Source organism: Erinaceus europaeus, chromosome 2 (assembly GCF_950295315.1).
Source record: "Erinaceus europaeus chromosome 2, mEriEur2.1, whole genome shotgun sequence".
NCBI classification, from domain to species: domain Eukaryota; kingdom Metazoa; phylum Chordata; class Mammalia; order Eulipotyphla; family Erinaceidae; genus Erinaceus; species Erinaceus europaeus.
Window position 1 is genome coordinate 162275016 of NC_080163.1, and position 23136 is coordinate 162298151.

The following is a 23136-nucleotide window of genomic DNA, read 5'->3' on the forward strand; positions in this document are numbered from 1 at the left end:
GACCATATATAAAAATAAAATACTGATGCTTTCACTCATAACTGGAGCTTAAGAAACAAAGCAATGGATAATACAAGTTTAACTAAATACATGAGTTAAGTAAAGAACTAATGCAGGCTGGGGAGACATCATAATGGTTATGAGGCACTGAGGTCTCAAGTACAGTCCCTGGAACCACCATAACCCAGAACTGTACAATGCTCTGGTCTTTATGTATGTCACATTCTTCTTATTAAAATAAATAAAATACTTTTTTAAAAGAATAAAAGCAAAACAACAGGCAAAGTCAAATGAAGACAAGTCTTTGGAGCCCTTTCAGAACTTCTTGTACGCTACAAGGTTTTGTTGATTCCTTCAACTATTGCTTGTCTGAGGAGATTTTTATCCCTCTATCTACCCTGAATGACACAGTCTGACAGGATACAGTATTATTAACTGAAAGCCTTTCTCATTGAGTGCTTAATATCTTGCCACTCTTTTCTGGCTCATAGAGTTTGCATGGAGAAATCTGCTAACAATCTTATTGGCTTTCATATACACATATCTGTTTCTCTCTTGCAGCTTTCAGAATGTTTTCTATGTCCTTAAAATTTTCTTTGTCCTTAGAATTTTCTTTGTCCTTGCAATTTAACTATGATGTGTCTTGGTGTACATAGATCTGGGTTGATTTTATTTAGGATTTTCTGGACTTCTTACAGTTCATTGAGGGGACTTTTTCTGCTATTATCTAATCTAATATTCATTTTTTCCCTTCCTCTATTTCTTCCTCTGGAAAGTCAATAATGTGTATACCTCTCTTACAGTCATTCCATATGTCTCTGTTATTGTTTTAAGGGTCTCTCAATCTCTCTTTGTTTGTTTTCTTAACAATTTATTGGTTTTCTCTAATTCATCCTTGATCTTGCTTATTCTGTTCTCTGCCTCAGTTGTTCTGCTCTTGCTTCCCCCAGCTCCATTCCTTAGTTCAACTTTTTTGTTATCATTTCAGCTAGAGTTTATGTTAAAAGATAGTTCCTGGGAATCAGGCAGTGGTGCAGCAGGTTTAGCACAGGTGGTGCTAAGTGCAAGAACCAGCTTGAGGATCCCAGTTTGATCCCCTGGCTCCTCACCTGTAGGGGAATCGCTTCACAGGCGGTGAAGCAGGTCTGCAGGTGTCTCTTTCTCTCCTCTTCTCTGTCTTCCCCTCCTCTCTCCATTTCTCTCTGTTCTATCTGACAACTGCAATATCAGTAACAACAACAATATAATTACAACAATAAAACAAAAGGCAACAAAAGGCAAAATACCAAAAAAAAAAAAAAAAAGATCCCACTTCCCTACACCTTAGAGTCCTTGTTAAAAGATAAGTTCTTTTTCCCCATGAAGCACCCAGGACCTTCCAGAGAACGGCAGACTACCATGACAAATAATATAAAATAATAATAATAATAAATGAATAGGAAAGATACATCCCCCAATACTCAGTTGGCTAAGGTACCAAACGTCTTTTTCTATAAAGCATTCAAATCAGATGCCCTGCTAACCACAAGAAGCAGATTGTTTGTGTTTCTTCCACAGAAATCCCAGAAATAAAACATCTGGACCCCTGCACACCTTGACATTACCCACTAGATGGCACGACTACAGTGGCACAACCCCCCAAAACCCTAGATGTCACCTGACGCGATCTGAAGAATCTGATTCACAGACTCCAAGAACAGAACTTTTTTACTGCCTGTCTGCCTTTCCTGCTTCTGCTTTGACCTGTCACGTTTTGGCAGTTCCAGCTCACTCTCTACAGAAAAGCGGAATTCCAGAGGCTGACCTTCCTCATGCAGTGTTTTATCCCCTGCCATTTCTCCCCCTACTCACCTACTTTGGACTGAGACTTCTATCGGACTTGCTGGTATACCCTTTGGACACTTTAGACAATTTTACAGCAGCTTCTTTCCCTTCATGTTGCTGGTTTTTCATAGACTGACCCTGAGTAGTTCATAGACTTTACACACTGTTGCCCTGGGCATTAGATAAAAGGAAAGGGGGAGACGCTGGGAAATTGTGCAGTCACATCTGCCATGTGTCCCCTCAGGCTATTGCTAGTTCCCGCGAGAGTTAGGACATTCTTGGAGTGCCTATTCCACCATGTTGGGCCCTCAGGGCATTGTCTATTTCCCCGCGATATTTGGAGTGCTTTGATCACTCCTCTCCCCTCCCATTCTCACAAGAGTTATTATCCTATCCTGAGTGCTATGGTTACTCCTCCCCCTTCCCATTCTCGTGAAAGCTGTTCCTATAAAAGCCCTTCTTCTTTCGCACCTCACTCTCTTGCCAGTGCTTCACTTCAGTGTTCAGACGCAGGAAAGGTTACTGGGTGAGGCGACCATTTTTGCTACCTCCACGTGGCCCAACCTGCTTCTCTAGCACCTAACTCTGAGGTGCCAGTGCAAATAAAGATTTGTGTTCCCTCTTTGCTCCGGACCTCCTCTCTCTCTTCTCCATGGCACACAACAACAATTCAACTGTTCAAACACACAAAGATTTGGGGGGAAAAATGTCTGAATTCAGAGAGCTTATCATGAAGGCAATTCAAAATTCTAACCATAACATACAGACATAAATTCAGGATCTCAGAAATCATTACACTAAAGAGCTACAAGATGCACAATGTAAACTCTCAGTAGAGCTACAAGATATGAAGAATACTTTAAATGGTGGTGGGATTTACATAAGAGACCTAGTAAGAAGAATAAATCACCTTGAGGATAAAACATTAGTGCTAGAAGATAAAACTACCACATTATCTGAGTGCAAAGCTGTTGGAGAGGAAAGGTTCATGTAAAATGAAGCAGTTCTCTGTGAACTAGCAGACTCCATCAGAAAAATAAATGTGGAAGTTATTGGGAGACCTGAGGACAAACAGAAGGACAAGAGAGCAAAAAATATATTCAAAGAAATCATAGCATAAAATTTTTCACATCTGGGAAGCATTCAAAACAGAGACATTCAGGAAGTTGAACACTCAAGTTCTTGGATCCAAAATTGCCCAAACCATGATGCATCATAGTAAAACTATCCAAAGGAGGGACAAGGAAAAAGTATTTCAGGATTCTATGGAAGGAGATAACCTGACATACTGAGTAACTATTAGGCTGTCGTCAAATTTCTCATCATCTTCTATAGGTAAAAGGGACTGAAATTATATATTCACAGTATGAAAAGACAAAAATTTCCCAGAGTTGGCAGTAGCACATCTTGTTAAGCACACATGGGGCACAGCACAAGGACCAGCATGAGGATCCTGGTTTGAGCCCCCAGCTCCCCACCTGCAGGGGAGTCACTTCACAGACGGTGAAGCGGGTCTGCAGGAGTCTTTCTCTCCTCCTCTCTGTCTTCCATTTCTCTCTGTCCTATCCAACAACTACAACATTAATAACAACAACAATAATAACTACAACAATAAAAACAAGGGCAATGAAAAGGAAATAAAGAAATAAATATTTTAATTGTTATTTTTCCTATTTAATTTTTCTTTAAACCAGTTTTATTTTATTTAGTACAATGTCACCTCACTGATTGTTATTGGACATTTATTTTGTACTTTTTTTTAAAGAAAGGATTAATGAACAAAAACATAAGGTAGGAGGGGTACAACTCCACACAATTCCCACCACCCAATCCCCATAACCCACCCCCTCCCATGATAACTTTCCCATTCTCTAGCCCTCTGGGAGCATGGACCCAGGGTCGTTGAGGGCTGCAGAAGGTAGAAGGTCTGGCTTCTGTAATTGCTTCCCCGCTGAACATGGACGTTGACTGGTCGGTCCATACTCCCAGTCTGCCTCTCTCTTTCCCTAGTAAGGTGTGTCTCTGGGGAAGCTGAGCTCCAGGACACATTGGTGGGGTCTTCAATCCAGGGAAGCCTGGCCAGCATCCTGGTGGCATCTGGAACCTGGTGATTGAAAAGAGAGTTAACATACGAAGCCAAACAATTTGTTGAGCAATCATGGATCCCAAGCTTGGAATAGTGGAAAGGAAGTGTTAGGGAGGTACTCACTGCAAACTCTAGTACTACTGCTTTCAGGTATATATTTTGCAGTAGTTTATGGATACGTGTGCACATAAGCTCTCTCTCACAGAAACTGGTGTATATCTAGGTTATGGGACTTTGTTAGAAAGTGAACTACCTGAGATGAAATTAGAGTGTACTATAAAAGGAAAGGTCTCACCCGAGTAATGAAGCTGAAGGTTTGTCATTCCACACGTGAAGTCTCTGGACACAGTCTGAGGTGAAGCATGTTGAGGTGGCAATCGTTGCATTGGTTAGGTTGTGATCGGCGGATGCTATATTATTTGGTTTGGATTGGGAGATGCATACGGGAAAGTGGGCCCTATCCAAGGGTTCCAGGACTGGGGGAAGTAGGGGCTCTATAGTGGAGAGGTGAGGTTCCTGCTGTCTTAGGGTTCAAAAAGACAATCGATAGTTAATGTTATCATCACATTATTTGGTAATTGGGTTAACTTTGAAAAGTCCTTTTGTTATGGTTTGCTGTACAGTACCCAGTATCTTGTATATAGCTGTACTATTGGATGCTTCTAATCTACTTGGTATAGGCTTTTGAGAGAGTCCGCATATCAAATACAAAGGCTATATATTAAAAGGATTCAGTTTGTCTTTTGAGAAACTTTGAGACATACAATTGATTTTCCCCCTCTTATATTAATTAACTACTGATTTATATGTCTACATTTTGCTAGGAGTGTACATAAACACCATTCCCACCAACAAAGGACTGTGACCCATCCCTCCCGCCCACTCCCACCCCCCACTGGCCCAGGAAGCTGAATGTCTACCCCTCACCACTGGGTTTTTACTTTGGTGCCCTACTTACAATTTGATCAGGTCCTGCTTTTAGTTTCCCTTTCAGATTTTCTTACTCAACTTCTGTTCATGAGTGGGATCATCCCATACTCATCTTTATCTTTCTGACTTAGTTCACTTAACATAATTCCTTCTAGCTCTGTCCAAGATGGGTCAGAGAAGGTGGGTACATTGTTCTTGATAGCTGCATAGTATTCCATTGTGTATATATACCACAGCTTTTCAGCCACTCATCTGTTGTTGGGCACCTGGGTTGCTTCCAGGTTTTAGCTATTATGAATTGTGCTGCTATGAACATAGGAGTACACACCTCTTTTTGGTTGGGTGTTATGGACTCCTTGGGGTATAACCCAGGAGAGGAATTACTGGATCATATGGAAGGTCCATGTCTAGCCTTCTGAGAGTTCTCCAGACTGCTCTCCACAGAGGCTGTACCAATTTACATTCCCACCAGCAATATAAAAGCATTCCTCTGTCCCCACATCCTCTCCAGCATTTGTTGCTGCTGTCCTTTTTGATGTATGCCATTCTTACCGGAGTGAGGTGGTATCTTAGTGTTGTCTTACTTTGCATTTCTCTGACAATCAGTGACCTAGAGCAGTTTTTCATATGTTTGTTAGCCTTTTGGATCTCCTCTGAGGTGAATGTTTTGTTCATATCCTCTGCCCATTTTTGGATGGGGTCATTTGCTTTTTTGGTGCTAAGTTTGCTGAGCTCTTTATATATTTTGGTGATTAGTTTCTTGTCTGATGTCTGGCATGTGAAGATCTTCTCCCATTCTGTGAGGGGTCTCTCTGTTTGTTTAATAGTTTCTTTGGATGTGCAGAAGCTTTTCAATTTGATGTAGTCCCATTGGTTTGTTTCTGCTTTAGTCTTCCTTGCAATTGGGTTTGATTCATCAAAGATGTCCTTGAGGTGTATGTGGGAAAGTGTTTTACCAATGTTTTCCTCTAAGTATTTGACTGTTTCTGGTCTGACATCTAGGTCTTTGATCCATTTGGAGTTGATTTTTGTTTCTGGTGAGATAAAGTGGTTCAATTTCATTCTTCTGCATGTTGCAACCCAGTTTTCCCAGCACCATTTATTGAAGATAGCCTCCTGTTTCCATTTAATCCTTTGGGCCCCCTTATCAAAGATTAGATGCCCATAGGTGTTGGGATTTCTTCTGGGCTTTCAATTCTGTTCCACTGGTCTGTGTGCCTATTTTTGTTCCAGTACCATGCTGTTTAAGGTCTGGGAGTGTGATGCCTCCATTTCTGTTTCTTTTCCTTAAGATGGTTTTGGCAATTCTAGGTGTTTTCAGGTTATTTTGTACTTTTATTGCTGGATGTTTCACAGAATGTTGGGTGAAAATCATGGTTTTTTTTTTTCTTTAACTTTTTTATTTATAAAAAAGAAACACTGACACAACCATAGGATAAGAGGGGTACAACTTCACACAGTTCCCACCACCAGAAATCCATAGCCCATCCCCTCCCCTGATAGTTTTCCTATTCTTTAACCCTCTGGGAGTATGGGCCCAAGATCATTGTGGGATGCAAAAGGTTGAAGGTCTGGCTTCTGTAATTTCTTCCCTGCTAAACATGGGCACTGACAGGTTGACCCATATTCCCAACCTGTCTCTCTTTTTCCCTAGTGGGGAAGAGCTCTGGGGAAGTGGAGCTCCAAGTCACATTGGTGAGGTTGTCTTTCCAGAAAGTCTGGTTGCATCCTGCTAGCATCTGCAACCTGGTGGCTGAAGAGAGAGTTAACATACAAAGCCAAACAAATTGTTCAACAATCATGGACCTAAAGGCTGGAATAGTGCAGATGAGTTGCTGGAGGTCCTCCATTTTGTCAATATCTAGAAGGCATATTTTAATTATATTTTAAAGGGCCTGTAGCTATACTAGTGGAGTTTTTTTTGCCTGAGCCTGAAATCTGATATATAATATATAATAACTATACATAATATATAATATATGTCATAGTATATATAATATATAATAACTACAGGAACAATAAAAACAAGGGCAACAAAAAGGAAATAAAGAAATAAATATTTTTTAAAAAGTCAAAAATTTCCAAATAGCCAAAGAGTGGAAGCAGCCTAGATGCCCATCATCAGATAACTGGCTAAAGAAGTTGTGGGATATATATTCCATGGATACTACTTTGCAATCAAAAAAGATGATAGTGTCCTTTGGGACAAAACAGATGGAAGTGATTATGCTTAGCAAAATAATTAAAGAGAAGAAAGGCAACTACCAAGTGATTTCACTCATATGAAGAATGTACATATCTGATTTACATGAACTTTCAAAAAAAATCTAAACAAAGTATACACAAGTATATTGTTTGTAAGACTTATAAAAACTATGGTGGCTGTCTTTGAGAGGTTGGATTGTGGGGATACAGAACTTTCATAGGGGGGTGTTGTGTGGAACTATACATTGTAATCTTATTATCTTGAAACAAATGATTAATAACAAATAAAAAGGTTTTAAAGACAAATATTTCCATATATGAATATTCTACTTTGCCAAATTATCCATTAAGTATAGAGGAGAAACTAATATCTTCCTAAACATACAGAAATTGAAAGAATTCACTATCAAAAAGCCTGCCTTGCAAGAATTACTGAAAGGAGTCATACATTAAAAGAAGCAATGGATCCCCAACTCTAAATGAGATCATCTGTGGTATCAATAGATCAGAACCAGTAAAATAAATAATAGTAAAGGAAGAAATCAAATACATAGGAAAAAGGAGGGCAAAATGGATAGAGCAATATGACCAATGTTAGTGAACAAAAGCCAACTCTCAAAAACCTAGATATTAGACCAGAAACACAATAATCCTAACCTGTGCCTCACTTTGAATGTAACCTGGTGAAAAAGTATTGGGTGAACTGTCACTGGTCATCTCCATCAGGAACAACATAATGGACCCCTCTGTGGGCCCCTTTCAGACCTGGCTTTCAATGTTAACAATGGTAGGGAATATTCCATTCTCTTAATGGAGGCTGGATAACATACTCTGCCTATCACCCAAGGATGATGGGTCCTGAAATCGGCGGAGCCTGGAATGTTCCTAGCCATGACCACAGAATGTAAGCTCAGACCTACAGGGATGCCAAGTTTACATATGCTCCTATGCTGACTGTGGGCCTCAGATCAGATCGATGGGGTTTACAGTTAACAATATTTACATACTTTTCCCATATTTGGGAGCTACTCTTCTCCCTGATCCAGCTTTCTGGTCCTTTTTCCAACTGTGACACCACCACCACCACCCCCAGACAATAGCTTAGGTCACCTGCATATTAGATGTCACCACAGGCAAAAACTAGTGTGTCATGGGCCTCTTGGAATATACCTAAAATAGAACTAATAGCTTTTTCCAAAATGGAGACCCCAACTCTCCATCTGCAATATTCTTCACTTTAGGTTCATGGTTACTCAACAGTTTTCTCTGCTTTCTATTTAACTCCTTTTAGGCCACCAGATTCCAGATGCTACCATGATGCCAACTAGACATCCCAGGGCAGACAACCTCACTGATGTGTCCTGGAGCCCCACCTCACCAAATCCCTGACCCACTAAGGAAAGAGAGAGACAGGCTGAGAGTATGGATCAACTTGTCAATGCCCATGTTCAGTGGGGAAATAATTACAGAAGACAGAGCTTCCACCTTCTACACCCCATAATGTTCCTGGGTCCATGCTCTCACAGGGTTAAAGAATAGGAAAGCTATCAGGGGAGGGAAACAGATATGGAGTTCCAGTGGCGGGAACTGTGTGGAATTGTACCCCTCTTATCCTATGGTCTTGTCAGTGTTTCTATTTTATAAATAAAAACTTTTTAAAAAAAGAAAGAAAGGAAGACAGAAAGGAAGGAAGGAAGGAAGGAAGGAAAGAAGACCATTGGTTGAATAAGTCAGGAAGAGCAGGATGAATACTAAATGGTCTTACATTAAGGTGGAATTTCAGAGGCATTATTAGAAAGAGAGAACACAGGGTGAATCTTGGACTTGGGATGCTATACTGCACCAAAGCAAGAGACTCTGGTGAAGGACTGGAAGAAGAGGAAAGGAGGGTTGTACTCCTATATTGGAAGTGAAAAGTTTTTTTCACACATACATTATGCAAAGCAGGAAAATTGTACCCATGTGTATACAACTGTGTAAACCCTTAACCCTCTAGTAAAATGGAAAATAAATTTTTAAAAGAAAATTGAATAACTATATGATGAAGTGTTAAAAAAAAAAAAAAAAACCTCATTGAGGGGCATCTAGACTTGGTCTGTTTGTGCTTTGTTCCAGATGTCCCACCCAGCAGAGGTGACACACTATATAAAACTTATTCCCAGGTCTCTACTTCCTTATCTTGCAATCATATCTTGAACTATGTATGCTTGCATTTCAGATGGCTCCTCTGTGACTTGAGGGTGGTGGTTTGGCATCACCTGGCTATGACAGCTCAGGGACTTTGACCCTGCTCTATCTCTCCCATGTCTCCAATTTCACGCTAAGGACATCCTTTCATTGTGAGCCCTTGAGCAGCTGTCTCAGTCACTGGGCCAGTCTTAACACTTTATGTTTTAGCCTGTTAAGTTTAATGCCTCTATGCTTGGTGAAAGAGAGGGAATGGCTTCTCCTTGTGGCTGCAATGGCAATTTTAATCTTCTCTCCAAGACTTCACCCAGATACATGAAGTTCACATTTATTCACTTTAGTCACTGGGTTCCTGCATCAGCCCACGGGGCTTCATGAAATGTGGGGACTATCGAAGTAGAGATGCTCTTTCTAGTCACTGACTTCCTGAGTGCATCTCACAGCAGATCCCACCCACCCACCGTCCCATACCCAGCTCCCACAATCCACATTGGGAATCAGAAACTCAAGGCATCCTCCTTAACTCTTCCCTCTCACTGTACCCCACAATTCACCTGCCATCAGGTTCTGATTGTATCCTCCAAAATAGTGCTCAGATCTGTGCATGTGCCTCTACCTCTCGTACTAGCCCTATCTCCCACCAGTTCTTCCCTAAAACTGCTGAAGACCAGTTCCTAGCTGCCTTTATGCTACAACTTCTTCAATTCAATTCATTCTACAAGCTTCAATCATACGAATTTTTGAAATTAAACAAAAGATCATGGACCAAGAAGAGGAACAATGGACAAGGTAAATCCTGCATTCAATTTGTGGTAGCACGTATGCCAAAATGATACTCTGGTTCTCTCTCTCATAAATAAATAATTTTTAAATTATAAACTGGGTTAATATCTCCTCCTTTTGGGAGAGATATAGTTTAAACTCTTCAGTGGTTTCACAAACATACTTAAAATATAGTCTAAGTGTTGGGCTGTGGCATAACTGGTTGAGCACATATTACAATGCTCAAATGACCCAGGTTCAAGCCTGAGGTCCCCACTTAGAGAAGGGAAGCTTTTAATGAGCTGTAAAGCAGTGCTCTAGGCATTTCTCATTCTCTCTCGCTCTCTATATCACCTACCCCCCCAATGTTTCTCTGTCCTATCAAATAAACAAAAGAAAAGGAGGAAAGAAAATAATTACCACTGGGGGAAGTGGATTCGAAGTGCTGGCACTGAGCACCATTAATAACCTTGGTTGCATAAATAAATAAATAAATAAATAGTTCAAATGTCTCAACCTGGTCAACAAGGTCCTGTATATTTCTGCCCTTCACCTCTCTCCAAGCTAAGCTGGAGCCCCTTGCTCCTTACAGTCCAGCCACTCACAAGGACTGGATCAAAAAGATAATTTAAAAAATGTCCCAGGAAGTATCAGAGAGTGATGAGTGTAGTAGGGTACTTTAATAAGATCACTTTGTGGGTCACTTCTACTGGGGATCCTTTGTGTGGCAGCACTCATATTATAGCACAAGCACAGCACTGATGCTCAACAGACAAAAGAATGAGTGAGTGAGTGAGTGAGTGAGTGAGTGAGTGAGTGAGTGAGTGAGTGAGTGAGTGAGTGAGTCAGTGAGTGAGTCAGTGAGTGAGTCAGTGAGTGAGTCAGTGAGTGGATGAGTGAGTGATCTGCATGTATTCCAATGTCCACAGGGGTTCTTAGACTCCCTTCAAAAGGTTCTCAGTGTTGCTTGGTATCAAATAGGAACTCAGTTCCCCTGTACTCACCACTGTGCTCCCACAGTTGGCCCCAAAACACAGCTCTTCCTTGTGGTGTCCACAATCTGACAGCAGCGCTCCAGCATCTGACTTCCTAAACCTGATCCTCCTCTCCACCACTGAAATGTTGTGGAGCAACTCTTCTGAAGCCATGCAGCTGAGTGGGAAGGAGCATTGACTTAGAAATTAGATCCAGGAGGCTTCAAAACCTTGCCCTGCCACACATGAGCAGTGTGGTCTTGGGCAAATGAGTTCATCCATATGAGCCTCAATTTTTCTCATCAGGGTTGTTTTAAGAATTAGAGTAGATTATTGTGGAGATCAGGGTTTCTCAACCTGAGCATGAATGGCATTTTAAGCTGCATAATTTTCTGCACAGTATGGGAAAGGGACTTACCCTGTATATTAGAGGGTTAGGGTTAGGGTTAGAGAAAGCTTCAACGTACCCTCAGGATAAAGAATAGAGAAGCTATCGAGGGTGGGGGTTAGATATGGAGCTCTAGGGGTGGGCATTGTGTGGAAATGTACCCCTCTTATCCTATAGTCTTGTTAATATTTCCATTTCATATAAAAGTACCCTCAGTCTCTATGCAGTAGATGCCAGTTACAAACCTCTGGGACCACCTTGACATCATCAAAATCATCAACAGTTGATAGTCACCATTATAATGACTATACTATAGTGACTGGCAGGTATCACTATCTCAATTTCCTTAACTGTAAAGTAGGCATGATGATGGTTCCAAACTAATTAGTTGGTGTGAGGTGTAAATGAGATGGGATAGGAAAAAGATTATCGAATGCCTTGACAGGCAAGTGCTTTCAAAATAGAGTTATCAAAGTGATAGTGTGTTGGTTAACTAGACTATGATAATCATTTCACAACATTCATATTTATTAAACCATTGTGTTAGAGGCATACTTTTTAAAAGCCACTTTGCTCAACCAAAATATAAACAAATTTTATTTGTCCCATCACATCTCAATAAATATAGGGAAATAAAAATGTGTTGTCAATTACAAATAAAGCAAAAGCTAGATTTATCATTTTAAATACAATATATTATTTATTGATGTTATGTTTATTTTTATAAATTTATTGAGTGTTAATGGTTATAGAACATTTTAATATAATTTCTCATCTCACAATGATAGGTGTCTGCAAAACACTTTTACCCCCATCTAGGTCTTTTTTCATCATCCTGCACCAGGACCTTAAAGCCCCCACCCACCCACACCCTGTCCTTCTTCCTCCAAACCCTTTTCTTTGGTGAAATATACCAAACCCAGTCCATGTTTTACTTTGTGTTATCCCTTTCTGCCCTTGTTTTGTACATTCTGCCTATTAGTGCTATTACCTTGAATTTATCCTTCTTTTTTTTGGCTTATCTCACTTAACATGGTTCTTCAAAGCTCCATCCAAGATGAGGCGATGGGGATTACTTCATCATTCTTTTTTTATTATTATTTAATAAAGGAGACATTAACAAAAACATAGAATAAGAGGGGTACATTTCCGCACAATTCCCATAATCCGATCTCCATATCCCATCCCCTCCCCTGATAGCCTTCCCATTCTCTATCTCTCTGGGAGTATGGATCCAGGGTCACTGTGTGTTGCAGAGGGTGGAAAGTCTGGCTTCTGTAATTGCTTCCCTGCTGAACATGGGCGTTGACTGGTCAATTCATACTCCCAGTCTGCCTCTCTCTTTCCCTAGTAGGTTGGGGCTCTCAGGAAGTGGAGCTCCAGTATACATTGATGGGGTCGTCTGTCTAGGGAAGTCTGGTAGGCATCATGCTGGCATCCAGAACCTGGTGACTGAAAAAAGAGTTAACATACAAAGCCAAACAAATTGTTGAACAATCATGGACCTAAAGACTGGAATAGTGCAGATGAGGTGTTCGGGGGTGTTCCCTGCATGCTCTTGTGTTCATCATTCTTAAGAGCTGAGTTGTGGTCTGGGAGGTGGCGCAGTGGTAAAGCTTTGGACTCTCAAGCATGAGGTCCCGAGTTTGATCCCTGGCAGCACATGTGCCAGAGTGATGTCTGGTTCTTTTCTCTCCTCCTATCTTTCTCATAAATAATTAAAATATAAAAAAGAAAAAATAATAACTGAGTAGTATATTCCATTGTGTATATATACCACAACTTTCTTGGTCACTCGCATATCATTGAGTGTCATGTCTCTCTGGTGGGGTGATCTCCAGGGGAAAGGTAACAGACTGGTTCTTTCTCGCTCACAACAGGGGTGACACGAAGTAAAAGACACCAGGTAGCTCCTTAGCATGTTAACTCAGAACTCAGAACTCATTTATTATCAAGGTAGACATGAGTTAAATAGAAAAACAATGAAAGGAATTATTACTGAAATATGTCAGAAATTGCAGGTTTCTTAAAGGTCAGCATGCCCCTAAGGTAGGGGGCTGGTATGACAGGAATTGATGAGATACAAGACAGTTATTCTCCATATGCAAGCAACTTAATTATCCAAAGGTATTTGAGAGAAGCATAGAGGTTAAACCCATAGGGTGAGACAGAGAGAAGATGGATATCAAAAAGCCATATAGTTTGGAATTTCTCTTGTCTGGGGTCTGAGGTGTGTGATGAAGTGTGTGATAAGGTGTGTTCTTCTGTGATCAGAAGGTGACTTTGAATAAGTGAATCTGTGGTCATGTGGCCTGCAGTTAATGGAGGGAAGTACTGGGGTTTCTGTGGGCCTGAGAGTCAAGAAGGAAAGAAGCAAGTCTGAGTTTCCCCCCTTATGCTCACCTCGGTTGAGAGAGACTTACCAAGAGGTTATCTTCTCAGACCTCCATCCAAGAACGGGGGTGGTTCTCCCTAAGCTCTATCAGGCTTACACATAGTCCCAACAATTGAGTATCCTGGTTGCTTCCAAGTTCAGCTATTATAAATTGTGCTATTATACACATAGGTGTCATAGATTTCTTTGGATGGATGTGTTTATTTCTTTTTTTCCACTGCTCCTGGCAGTCATTTTTCCATTTTATTGGATAGTACAAAGAGAAATTGAGAGAGGAGGAGAAGATAAAGAGGGAGAGAGAAAGATAGATACCTGTTTCACCACTTTTGAAGCGACCCCTGCCCCCCTACAGTTCTTGTAGTTCTTGCAAGTTATTGTACTTCATACTAAGTGTGCCTAACCCAGTGCACTACCACCCAGCCCTCCCAATAGGTATGTTTATTTCCTTTTAGTATATCACCAGGAGAAAATTTTCGGGGTCATGGGGTATGTCCATTTCTAGCATTCTAAATATTCTCAAGACTACTCATTATAGGAACTGGACCAATTTGCATTCCCATCAACAGTGTAGTAGGGTTCCTTTATCCCCACAACCTCTCCATCAGTTGTTGTTACTGTATTTTCTAATATATGGCATTCTTACAGGAGTGAAATGGTATCTCATTGTTGTCTTTATTTATATTTCTCTGATAATCAGTGGCTTTGAGCATTTTTTTCATATCTCTTAGCCCTTTGGGTCTCATCTTTGGTAAATATTCTGTTCATAATCTCTCCTCACTTTTGGTTAGGCTCAGTTTGTTGTTGTCACTACTGAGTTTGGTGAGCTCTTTATATATGTTGGATATTTCACTGAATATGTAGGTTGGTCGGGGGAATCTTCTCTCTTTTGCCATATGTTGGATGAGATTATCTAGAAGCAGGAGGAATGATTACCTCACTTGCATTTTTGATGGGCAGTAAACTGAGTGGAACTGGACCAGCCCTCCTGGTTATATTTTGGATATTAACCTTTTGTCTGATGTCTAGCATCTGAAGATCTTCTCCCATTCTATAAGGAATCTCTGTTTTGATGGTAGTTCCTATACAGAAGACTTTCAGTCCCATTGTTTTTTGTTTGTTTGTTTTCCTGCAATGGGACTTGAGTCATCAAAGACATCTTTAAAATTTAGATAGAAATGAGTTCTGGGGGGTAAGGCAGTAGCACAGCAGGTTAAGTGCAAAATGCAAAGATCACATAAGGATCCCGGTTTGAGCCCCCGGCTCCCCAACTGCAGGGGGGGTCACTTCTCAAGAGGTGATGAATATCTTAAGGTGTCTATCTTTTTCTCCCCCTCTCTGTGTCTTCCCCTCCTCTGTCCATTTCTCTCTTTCCTATCTAACAACGACATCAATAGCAACAATAATAGTAACCACAACGATAAAACAACTAGGCCAACAAAAGGGGAAAAAAGACTTCTGCCAATGTTTCCCTCTAGACATCTACATTTATCATTTAAAAGTAGTGATTTGTTGCCATTATAATTTGTTCAGCCTTTTTTCAGTCACTACTCTGACTTCAAGTCAAATGTACACATAACTTCCTCACATCATTATTTCTCCTTGCCAACTGCCACTTCTTCATCCTTCTCCTTCTTCCTCCTCTTCTTTCTTTTTTCTTTGTCTTCCTTTCTTCCTTTCCTTTCCTTTCTTCTTCATTTTTTTTTCGTGTATTGGTGTATATAGATGTCATGTAATTTTTCCTGTCTCCAAGACCTAATTTTGATTCAGATAAACTGAGGGAGGAGAGACACAAAAGCACACCAGAATTTCTCTTGGTGCTGTGGCACTCCCATATAGTGCCAGTATTGGAACTTAGAATGCATATGACAAGGCATTTGCACTACCCATGGCCCCAGTACATCAGTCTTTGTTAAACAGGGAAATTGGTACAATCTACCTTTTTCCTGGAACAAAATGCTGTTATGTGCCCTGATGCAGAAAGGCCCTCCGCAGTCCACACTGTGGTTTTAGTTGTATGCTTATTATTCCTCTTTGTGTCATTATTTTCTGCCACCCATCAACAGCAAGATGTTGCTTGCTCCTAATAGACTAGTAGGTTCAACAAACCGTATAATGTGCAATAGCTTGACAATAATTCTTCCTTGCTCCTTAGATGTACCCTGGATACCTTTTTCACCTATGAACACTAGAATAAGTGTCCTGGGAATGTGTATTTTTTATTTTTATTTATAAAAAGGAAACACTGACAAAAACCATAGGATAAGAGAGGTACAACTCCACACAATTCCCACCACCAGAAATGGAGCCCATCCCCTTCCCTGATATCTTTCCTATTCTTTAACCCTCTGGGGGTATGGACCCAGGGTCATTATGGGGTGTAGAAGGTGTAAGGTCTGGCTTCTGTAATTGCTTCCCTGCTAAACATGGGCATTGACAGGTTGATCCATATTCCCAGCCTGCCTTACTCTTTCCCTAGTTAGACTGGGCTCTGGAAAGTGGGGCTCCAGGACATACTGGTGGGGTCATCTGCCTAATGAAGTCCAGTTGGCATCATGGTAGCATCTGGAACCTGGTGTCTGAAAAAAGAGTTAACATATAGAGCCAAACAAATTGTTGGATAATCACAGACCTAAAATCCAGAATACTGCAGATGAAGATTTGGGGGTCTCCATTTTTGTAGATAGTTAGCAGGCCTATTTTAGTTATATTCCAAAGGGCCCATGACTATATTAGTTGTTTTTTTTTTTTCCCTGAGCCTGACAGCTGATATGCAGGTGGATCCAATTTATTGTCTGGGGAGATGATGTCATGGCTAGAAAAAGGACTAGAAAGCTGGATCAGGGAAGAGAGTAGCTTCCAAATATGGGAAAAGTGTATGAATATTGTTGATTGTAAACCCATCGATTTGATGTGATCCAGGGCCCATATTCAGCTTAGGAGCCGATGTCACCTCTGCATCCCTGTAGATCTGAGCTCACATTCTGTGGTCATGAGTAGGAATGTTCCAAGCTGCCCCAATTTCAGAACCCATCTTCCTCAGGTGGAAGATAGAGTATGTTGTCCATCCTCCTTCCTTCATTCTCTACCATTGTTGATCCATGTTGAGGGAAAGGTCCTATGGGGGCCCACAAAGGTGTCTATTGTGTTGTTCCTAATAGAGATGACCAGTAACAATGGAGAGAGGGATTTATTCAAGGTCTAGGCCCATCATGTCTGTTTAGGAATCTAAGAACTCCCCGACTAGGGCCTAAGTAATGTGTCTTTTTTAAAATTTTATTAGTGATTTAATAATGATTAACAAGATTGTAGGATACCAAGGGTACAATTTCACACAATTCCCTCCACCAGAGTTCCATATCCCTCTATTGGAAGCTTTCCTATTCTCTATCCCTCTGGGAGTATGGACCAAAATTTCTTGGGGCATGTAAAAGGTGGGAGTTCTCACTTCTATAATTGTTTCTCTGCTGGACTTGGCCATTGGCAGGTCAATTCATTCCCTTGGCCTGTTTATATCTTTCCCTAGTGAAATAGGGCTCTGGGGAGGTGAGGTCTAGAACACACTTTTGAGCTCATCTGCCCAGGGAAGACTGGAAAAAGGAATTGAGTCACAGATAGGCTAAGTGATTTGCCTAATGCAATATCATCAAAACCAGAACTCAAACCCAGTTGCCTCCCAGTATTTGCTGCCCTAGCCACTCCAATATGTGATTCATAGTTTGACGCCTTTACTGGGAGTGGTGAGAGTGCTCTTCATTCTACCCCCAATGTGGTGGTTTCTGAGTCTTAAAACAGTCATGATGGCAAGGCTCATGGGTATTTCCTAAGCACTGGGAACTGGCCAAGAAAAGAAATAACACAAAACAGATGTAGTGGAGCAACTCATTGGTATAGATCATTGATAATGTGGGGAGATGTTACACTGGCAGAGAACAGTACTTCCATACATGAGACCTGGTTCAGTATCTTAACAGTGTTCTGGTCTCTCTCTCTCCTCTCTGCTCTCTCCTCTTCTCTCCTCTCCTCTCCTATTCTCTACTCTTCTCTTCCCTCTCTCTCTCTCTCTCTTTCTCCCCCTCTGTCCCTCTCCCTTTTTCTTTCCCTCTCCTTCTCTCTTTCTGCCTCAAAATAAATAAGATGTGATATATGTGCCCAATGGAATATCACTCAGCAACATTAAAAAAAATAAAGAACAGGTAGACTTCCAATGTAAGGGACAGGATACAGAATTCTGATGGTGGGAATTCATGAAATTGTATCCTTATCCCACAATCTAGTCAATAATTATCAAATCACTAATAAGAAATAAAATCTTGCTTTTTCTACAATATTAATGGAACTGGAAAGCATCAAACAAATTGAAGTAAGTCAAAAGTAAAAAAGAGAAATCTCAGATAATCTCCCTCATGTATAGAATATAAGGATTCAAAACAACAGAACAAACAAAGCCAAACAAAAATGAGCACTTGGACCCTGATCTGAGACTAAAGTTACCAAAAGGGGAGGAGGGAAAGAAAGGCTCCAAACTTACAGTTGTTTGTGGTATGGTAACATACAATGAAAAAGATGTAAAGTCCTCTCCTAGGGATATATCCTAAGGAGTCAAGCACACCTATCCAAAAAGATATGTGTACACCTATGTTCATAAAAGCACAATTCGTAATAGCTAAAACCTGGAAGTAACCCAGGTACCCAGGGCTGAGTGGTGGCCCACCTGGTTGAGCACACATGTTACAATGTGCAAGACCCAGGTTTGAACCCCCAGTCCCCACCTGCAGGGGTAAAGCTTTGCAAGTGGTGAGGCAGCACTACAATTGCAATTCTTTTTTAAAAAAGGATTAATGAACAAAAACATAAGGTAGGAGGGGTACAACTCCACACAATTCCCACCACCCAATCCCCATAACCCACCCCCTCCCATGATAGCTTTCCCATTCTCTAACCCTCTGGGAGCATGGACCCAGGGTCATTGAGGGTTGCAGAAGATAGAAGGTCTGGCTTCTGTAATTGCTTCCCCGCTGAACATGGGCGTTGACTGGTTGGTCCATACTCCCAGTCTGCCTCTCTCTTTCCCTAGTAAGGTGTGTCTCTGGGGAAGCTGAGCTCCAGGACACATTGGTGGGGTCTTCAATCCAGGGAAGCCTGGCCAGCATCCTGGTGGCATCTGGAACCTGGTGATTGAAAAGAGAGTTAACATACGAAGCCAAACAATTTGTTGAGCAATCATGGATCCCAAGCTTGGAATAGTGGAAAGGAAGTGTTAGGGAGGTACTCACTGCAAACTCTAGTACTACTGCTTTCAGGTATATATTTTGCAGTAGTTTATGGATACGTGTGCACATAAGCTCTCTCTCACAGAAACTGGTGTATATCTAGGTTATGGGACTTTGTTAGAAAGTGAACTACCTGAGATGAAATTAGAGTGTACTATAAAAGGAAAGGTCTCACCCGAGTAATGAAGCTGAAGGTTTGTCATTCCACACGTGAAGTCTCTGGACACAGTCTGAGGTGAAGCATGTTGAGGTGGCAATTGTTGCATTGGTTAGGTTGTGATCGGCGGATGCTATATTATTTGGTTTGGATTGGGAGATGCATACGGGAAAGTGGGCCCTATCCAAGGGTTCCAGGACTGGGGGAAGTAGGGGCTCTATAGTGGAGAGGTGAGGTTCCTGCTGTCTTAGGGTTCAAAAAGACAATCGATAGTTAATGTTATCATCACATTATTTGTTAATTGGGTTAACTTTGAAAAGTCCTTTTGTTATGGTTTGCTGTACAGTACCCAGTATCTTGTATATAGCTGTACTATTGGATGCTTCTAATCTACTTGGTATAGGCTTTTGAGAGAGTCCGCATATCAAATACAAAGGCTATATATTAAAAGGATTCAGTTTGTCTTTTGAGAAACTTTGAGACATACAATTGATTTTCCCCCTCTTATATTAATTAACTACTGATTTATATGTCTACATTTTGCTAGGAGTGTACATAAACACCATTCCCACCAACAAAGGACTGTGACCCATCCCTCCCGCCCACTCCCACCCCCCACTGGCCCAGGAAGCTGAATGTCTACCCCTCACCACTGGGTTTTTACTTTGGTGCCCTACTTACAATTTGATCAGGTCCTGCTTTTAGTTTCCCTTTCAGATTTTCTTACTCAACTTCTGTTCATGAGTGGGATCATCCCATACTCATCTTTATCTTTCTGACTTAGTTCACTTAACATAATTCCTTCTAGCTCTGTCCAAGATGGGTCAGAGAAGGTGGGTACATTGTTCTTGATAGCTGCATAGTATTCCATTGTGTATATATACCACAGCTTTTCAGCCACTCATCTGTTGTTGGGCACCTGGGTTGCTTCCAGGTTTTAGCTATTATGAATTGTGCTGCTATGAACATAGGAGTACACACCTCTTTTTGGTTGGGTGTTATGGACTCCTTGGGGTATAACCCAGGAGAGGAATTACTGGATCATATGGAAGGTCCATGTCTAGCCTTCTGAGAGTTCTCCAGACTGCTCTCCACAGAGGCTGTACCAATTTACATTCCCACCAGCAATATAAAAGCATTCCTCTGTCCCCACATCCTCTCCAGCATTTGTTGCTGCTGTCCTTTTTGATGTATGCCATTCTTACCGGAGTGAGGTGGTATCTTAGTGTTGTCTTACTTTGCATTTCTCTGACAATCAGTGACCTAAATCAGTTTTTCATATGTTTGTTAGCCTTTTGGATCTCCTCTGAGGTGAATGTTTTGTTCATATCCTCTGCCCATTTTTGTATGGGGTCATTTGCTTTTTTGGTGCTAAGTTTGCTGAGCTCTTTATATATTTTGGTGATTAGTTTCTTGTCTGATGTCTGGCATGTGAAGATCTTCTCCCATTCTGTGAGGGGTCTCTCTGTTTGTTTAATAGTTTCTTTGGATGTGCAGAAGCTTTTCAATTTGATGTAGTCCCATTGGTTTGTTTCTGCTTTAGTCTTCCTTGCAATTGGGTTTGATTCATCAAAGATGTCCTTGAGGTGTATGTGGGAAAGTGTTTTACCAATGTTTTCCTCTAAGTATTTGACTGTTTCTGGTCTGACATCTAGGTCTTTGATCCATTTGGAGTTGATTTTTGTTTCTGGTGAGATAAAGTGGTTCAATTTCATTCTTCTGCATGTTGCTACCCAGTTTTCCCATCACCATTTATTGAAGAGAGCCTCCTTTTTCCATTTAATCCTTTGGGCCCCCTTATCAAAGATTAGATGCCCATAGGTGTTGGGATTTACTTCTGGGCTTTCAATTCTGTTCCACTGGTTTGTGTCTATATTTGTTCCAGTACCATGCTGTTTTGATGATGATGGCTTTATAATATAGTTCAAGGTTGGGAGTGTGATGCCTCCATTTCTGTTTCTTTTCCTTAAGATGGTTTTGGCAATTCTAGGTGTTTTCAGGTTCCAGATAAATGATTGTAGTGTTTGTTCTATTCTCTCAAAGAAGCTTGGTGGAACTTTGATGGGTATTGCATTAAATTTGTATATGGCTCTGGGGAGAATATTCATTTTGATGATATTTATTCTTCCAATCCATAAACATGGGATATCTTTCCATTTCTTGGTATCAGTTTCTATCTCCTTGAGTAGTGACTCATAGTTTTCAGTATACAAGTCTTTCACTTCTTTGGTCAACTTTATTCCTAGGTATTTGATTGATTTTGCTGAAACAGTAAATGGGAGTGATTTCTGGATGTCTTCTTCTTCAGATTTAGTGTTTGCATAAAGAAATGCCACTGATTTTTGTACATTGATTTTGTAGCCTGATACCTTGCTATATTGCCTAATAACTTCCAGTAATTTTCTACTGGATTCTTTAGGTCTTTCTATGTATACTATCATATCTTCTGCAAATAGTGAGAGCTTGACTTCTTCCCTTCCAATCTGTATTCCTTTGATTTCTTTCTCTTGCCTGATTGCTATGGCAAGAACTTCCAATACTATGTTGAAGAGTAACGGTGACAGTGGACAGCCCTGTCTAGTCCCCGATCTGAGGGGGAATGCTTTCAGCTTCTGTCCATTGAGTATGATGTTGGCTGTAGGTTTGCTATATATAGACTCCACTATCTTGAGGAATTTCCCATCTACTCCCATTTTTTGTAGAGTTTTGAGCATGAACGGGTATTGGATTTTGTCAAAGGCTTTCTCTGCATCTATTGAGATAATCATGTGGTTTTTGGCTTTGCTTTTATTGATGTGGTGAATCACATTGATTGACTTACGGATGTTGAACCAGCCTTGCGTTCCTGGGATGAATCCCACTTGGTCATAATGAACAATCTTTTTGATGTGTTGCTATATCCGGTTGGCCAAGATCTTGTTTAATATTTTGGCATCTATGTTCATCAGAGATATTGGTCTGTAGTTTTCCTTTTTTGTTCTGTCCCTATCAGCTTTTGGTATCAAGGTGATGTTGGCTTCATAGAAGGTGGAAGGGAGTATTCCTGTTTCTTCAATCTCATGGAATAGCTTAAGAAGTATGGGTATTAACTGTTTCCTGAAAGTTTTGTAGAATTTGTTTGTGAAGCCATCTGGTCCAGGACTTTTGTTGTTGGGGAGGTTCTTAATAACGGTTTCAATTTCTTTGTCTGTGATTGGTGCATTTACATTTTGTAGTTCTTCTTGGTTCAGTTTTGGAAGTGCATAGGTTTCTAGGAATTGTTCCTTTTCTTCCAGATTCTCTAGCTTGGTGGCATATAGTTCTTTATAGAAGTTTCACAGGATTCTCTGGATTTCTGTGGTGTCAGTTGTGATATCTCCTGCATCGTTTACAATTCTATTAATTTGAGTCTTCTCTCTTTTTTGTTTGTTGAGTCTGGCTAGGGGTTTGTCAATTTTGTTTAATCTTTCAAAGAACCAACATTTGGCTTCATTGATCTTTTGTATGGTTCTTTTATTTTCAATGTTGTTTATTTCTGCTCTAACTTTAGTGATTTCTGTCCTTCTGGTTGTTTTAGGGTTCCTTTATTCCTCTTCTTCTAAGTCCTTGAGGAGTGCCGTAAGGTCATTCATTTGGGCTTCTTCTTGGTGTTTAATATGTGATTGTATGGCTATAAGATTCCCTCTAAGTACTGCTTTATCTGTGTCCCAAATATTTTGATAGGTTGTGTCTTCATTTTCATTAGTTTCCAGGAACATTTGAATTTCCTGCTTGAGTGAGTCTCTGACCCAGTGGTTCTTAAGGAGCATGTTGTTTAGTTTCCAAATTCTATGTCTTTTAATAATTTTCCGTTTGTTGTTAAATGTTAGTTTTACTCCACTGTGGTCTGAGAAGATACTTGGGATGATTTCAATGCTCTTGAATTTATTGATGCTGTCTTTGTGGCCTAACATGTGGTCTATCCTTGAGTATGTGTTAT